Source organism: Schistocerca gregaria, chromosome X (assembly GCF_023897955.1).
Source record: "Schistocerca gregaria isolate iqSchGreg1 chromosome X, iqSchGreg1.2, whole genome shotgun sequence".
In the NCBI taxonomy this organism is placed as follows: Eukaryota; Metazoa; Arthropoda; class Insecta; order Orthoptera; family Acrididae; genus Schistocerca; species Schistocerca gregaria.
The window spans coordinates 101,150,749-101,156,062 of NC_064931.1; the positions used below are offsets into that span (position 1 = coordinate 101,150,749).

The 5,314-nt window shown below is 41.8% G+C and overlaps 1 non-coding gene across 1 annotated transcript; it reads right to left on the bottom strand.

Annotated features, from left to right (window-relative positions):
* Positions 1 to 1,881: 1,881 nt before the first annotated feature.
* On the bottom strand, positions 1,882 to 1,954 carry Trnaa-cgc (transfer RNA alanine (anticodon CGC)). The gene has a single exon. It is a non-coding gene; the product is annotated as a tRNA-Ala (tRNA).
* Positions 1,955 to 5,314: the final 3,360 nt, after the last annotated feature.

Genomic DNA, 5,314 nt, shown 5'->3' on the forward strand with positions numbered 1-5,314 from the left:
TGAATCTCAGTCTGGCATCTGCTTTACCGACGATCAGCTTCATATGGTCATTCCATTTAAAATCACTCCTAGTGCTTACTACCAGATAATTTATGGAATTAACTGCTTTCAGTTGCTGACCTACTATATTGTAGCTAAATGGTAAACGATCTCTCTTCCTATGTATTCGCAGCACATTACACTTGTCTACATTGAGATTCAATTTCCATTCCCTGCACCATGCGTCAATTCGTTTCAGATCCTCCTACATTTCAGTACAATTTTCTATTGTTACAACCTCTCGATATACTACAGCACCATCCGCAAAAAGTTTACTTTAGGAGTTACGAAAGGAGGATACATTGCGCCAATGGTAGGCTAGTTAGGTTAGCGAGTGTATTGGATTGTCATGTAGGCTAGAAATATTGATCTTACCGCATTATTGATTTCGTAGCTAGCAATCACCATAGATTTTTTTTAATAATTAGAGTGTAATGATAATTTCGATGCAAACAATACTGGAGGCGTATCTGCGCGTTTAAACAGAGCCAACTTAAGTCAGGTAGCAACTGAAGGTCGACTAAGACTACCAGTATATATTTTTCAATATATCGATAATTTTAAAATAAAACCTCCCGTATGTTACTCTCTTTTATCACTTACTTTCCTATGCCGCAATGTTAATTAGGCATTTGCGTCCGTTGGAAAACATGTCTGTCGTTTCGATGCATTATTGTTTCTCCTTTTAAGTTGAATGTATGTATCTCCTTACTGCATCTAAAATATGAATTAGTTACGTGATTTTTTCCGAGGCCGCCATTATTTATGTAGTAATCGTCGGGTCATCACAGTTGATATATCTTTGTCAGTCTTCTGTCTTTAGCTGCCAACACAATGGCGTCCATTAGTGCTGTAACTGAAAAGTGTGATATCAACCCATTCCTGGAATATGGCTCCTGTATACGTAATATGTGTAGGTCCAGCTCCACAATCACCTTTCTTGCATTACCATGACACTGCACTTCACGTTTATCTCGCCTACTTTAATTATTTGTCTTTGTCCCACTGCCGATGGCGTACGAGTTGACTGCATGCGAATGAAACGGGAAAATAGCGAGGACACAGATTTGGGGCCATTCTAATGTATATTCATACAAATTCGGCCATGTTTAATCACCAATCGCCTGTGAAAATGCTCCTCTTAAAGACGACGTCAAGTAGGTTCTCCAGTTCCTCTGTATTTCTAAACATTTTTTTTTAAATTCTGAGCTAAATGTGATTAGTTTCCTCAGGGACAGGAAAATTTATGATCCAGCCCTTTGAATGAATGTGCCTAAACATGTGCGTATTGCCATGGTTTACACATGCATGTCCTCCAAGACAACTTTTAAACAAGCCGCAGACCCGGCTGTAAACTTCTACCATTTTTCGTGTCATGCCCACCGTTTTTTTTTTTCCTTTTCGCAATTCATTTTCCGATCTGAACGTGCTCCTGTGATCTGTACATTTTCATATTTTTCCTGTATTAGCTGTTGTGTGCTCTCATGCACCTCTACAGTAACGTATTGCAAGCGCTCACAGCTGTAATTCATGCAGTTTCAACATTTTTTTTTTAAAATCTGGAAGTATGTTCTCCTTTAAGAAGTATAGCGATGCCAGCAGATTTAAATATTCTGTGGCACTCTTCATTTATTTGTGTAGAGGAAAGATGTTTCCGGAAAGATCTGTGGTGGTGGTGGTCGTTAGTGTTTAACGTCCCGTCGACAACGAGGTCATTAGAGACGGAGCGCAAGCTCGGGTTAGGGAAGGATTGGGAAGGAAATCGGCCGTGCCCTTTCAGAGGAACCATTCCGGCATTTGCCTGAAACGATTTAGGGAAATCACGGAAAACCTAAATCAGGATGGCCGGAGACGGGATTGAACCGTCGTCCTCCCGAATGCGAGTCCGGCGTGCTAACCACTGCGCCACCTCGCTCGAAAGATCTGTGGGATACTTCTAGTACTGGCCTTAAAACCAGCGGAGACCTTCAGAAACACAGTTAGGAGATGCTGTTGTAACCGCCTTATCCAGCTGCATTGAGTGCGACTGTAATATTGATTACTGCAGTTACCAAAGCATCTCTTATGGCAGTGACTAGCTCTCTGATGACCGCCTTGACTGTAGCTTGTAGCGGTGAGGCTTCGTCCGATATTTGCATCCGTTTGGTCATATCTGCTCCTGTCAGGGTTGACGAAGGCGATTCGGGTCTGGTGCGCCGACTGTGATTGCCACTGTCAATGGGTGTTGGGTGCAACGTGTTATCCGGACTATATTCAGCTGAACACTGTCCAGCTGCAGAAGGCCCCTTACACAGACGCTGTCACTGGCCAGAGTGGGGCTGGTCACCGTTGGCCGTCGGCTGGTCTGGCATATAGTGACCATTAGTTCTGACTGTTATCTGATAGCGATTCGTCTAATTGTTTCTCGATTTGGCACTTCCAGATTTCTTCGCTGGAGCACAACTGAACCAGATGGCTTCTTGATTGTTGCTACAGTTTGCACATCAAGGCAGTTGTTCCTTGCTTCTGTCGCATTTGAGCCTGCCGTTATTGCTGCCTGGTGCTCTTGCGGGAACATTTCACGCACAGAGTGCTCTTTGTGTTGTACATCACCACATCCCCAAAATTTTCGTGACTGAAGCGCTGCGTCTCTCCCTAGTGGTCCTCTGGCATTCTCTACTCCTGTATCGAAATTTCAAGCATTTCGGTGATGGAGAGTGCATTTTGGTTATCGTGAACAGTTTTCTTCTGCACGTGAAGCTGTCATAGGGGTTCGGCTCTCAAAGCAAACAGGCAGCCGTTTCTGGTGGATTCTCTGGTGGAGGTTCAATGCACTCCACCAAACCACGTAAGTAGTCACCCACTTCGTCACTAGTGCAATCCGTGTAAGCCATCGTATGACGGCTTTAGTGTAGCGTTGTCTATCATGCTTAACAATCAGCTGTTGTGGAGAGGTGTAGTACTGGAGCGCGTTGCTCACTGATTTGCAGTGGCCCCTTGTATTTACAACACGGGGCTGTCACAGGTCTTGACTGAGATGCGAGATTTTGCTTTTGAAATCGGTTCTGGTAGAATTATGTTCAATAAAATATCTTCATCTTCGTGTGTGTACACTGAGCCGGTGGGGCCTGCTTTATCACTGAGATGCGTGATTCGCTAATTTTCTCGCTGTTAGTGGAAACTTGTGGTCAGCGGTGTGCGAGGTGATTTATTTTCTTATAATGTGCCTGATTTATTTTCTTATAATGCGCCTGTAGGCCATTGTAATAATAAGAAATGCTTGATGTGTTATCGTTAAGTCTCGCCTCTCAAATTTTTATGTTGTGGTTGGCAGGAGAGCCATCACCGTGTTACCAGAGGAGGCCGAAAGGCAAGCGTTTTAGCTCACGCAGGCTGGCGTGAGGACTGGAACAGGACAAGGAAATTAGAATTTAGAAAAACGGATGTAGCTGGTGGAATACTTAACTTTAATCCATTAATGACGAACGTCGCCCTTGACGGTACATATTTCACAATATCAATAGTAACTGATAATGGCGCCTTGCTAGGTCATAGCAAATAACGTAGCTGAAGGCTATTGCTAACTATCGTCTCGGTAAATCAGAGCGTATTTAGTCAGTGAAACATCGCTAGCAAAGTCGGTTGTACAACTTAGACGAGTGCTAGGAAATCTCTCTAGACCTGCCGTGTGGCGGCGCTCGGTCTGCAATCACTGATAGTGGCGACACGCGGGTCCGACGTATACTACCGGACCGCGGCCGATTTAAAGGCTACCACCTAGCAAGTGTGGTGTCTGGCGGTGACACCACAGTTTACATCAGTTTTAAATTGGTGTAAAAAATTTAAAATTGTGGTGGCTAGTTCTCCTTATTTGTGACTTTCTATTGGAATACACGTAAGAAAACGATCTCCAACTTCTCCGTTTGTCACCTGATCAGTGTGAGATATGTCTCATGTCGAATTGACACTTACAGAGAAATATTTGGCTTTCAATAACAATGAATTTTGAAACATTATTTCCCGGTATGTAAATACGTTCCTCGCAAATCGTAGGAGACAAATATAATTGTTTTCCATTGCCCAAATTACGATTTTTTGTCTAAATTAGAACTAAGGCACGAGTAGTACTCTGCGATTAACTGTAAAATTACCAAATAGTTGCCATTATGTTGAGAACCAAGAATATATTTGTCACCACGAAATGATAACCCACGGGACGATAAAAATCATTGAAACCACTCTTACTGAAACATTCATTCAATATTCTCTTTCTTTGCGGAATGTAATTTCCAATGAGGTGTCGATTCCACCGTGAATGCATCTTCTACTAGTAAGTTTCTGTACACATACTCGGTGCCTTGCATTATTCTCACGCAACTGAATTTGGCGCGATGAATTTTTACAATCGGTAAACAGAGTTTGAAATTGTGATTGGCTTTACGCTTCACCTAAGGGAACACATGAAAAATAGAATGCATCTGTAATAGACGGAGAATATATGAGCCACTCTGTTTTGATTCTACTACTACGAATGTATTTCCGAAAGAAACATTGATTAATGAAAAAATTGGCATTGTCGTATTGTCGGACTGAAGCAGAAAACTCACACTCAAAGTATTTCTTCAGGATCTCCAGTACATCAAAAATCTTGTATTTCGTCGGATGTATTTTGTCATAAGCCAATCGTTCTGGTATTCTACTCCCATACGCTCTATATCCTGATGCAGTAATTGGACCTCACTCTTTGTCTGACTCTCTTCTGCATACTTTGAAGTTGCTGACTGTTGATCCTCACTATCTGTTCCGAACAATAGCAAGGAATCTCTGTTGGGTCCACCACGAACGTGTGGCTGGTAGATGTACTTAGTACGCATAAGCTTGAATTATTAATTAATTGGCGACTAAATACGATTTAAAAATATTTTTTATCTTCCTTAATTGTTCATCATGATTTTCTTGTTGCTCTTGCCGCTTTTCATGTTTTAACGAACCACTTTGTGTTTTTTCTCCAGGAGTAACTCCGACATTTTGTCTCTGAAAGAAAAGGTAAATAATCGTGTGAGTAGAGTGCTGACCTGAAATTTACAAATAACATTTAACAAGTAAGCACTAACATACCTATTTAAATAGAATTCACTGAACCTAAGTACTTACCTGTCGTCTATATTTTTATCATTGCATTATTTACTATTACTTTCCTTGATACTAGGCGAACGGAGAGAGAATGAAGAACGGCATAGGATGAAATACTAACACTTTCTATAATATCTACATAAGCTACCTCCAGGCTTCGCAC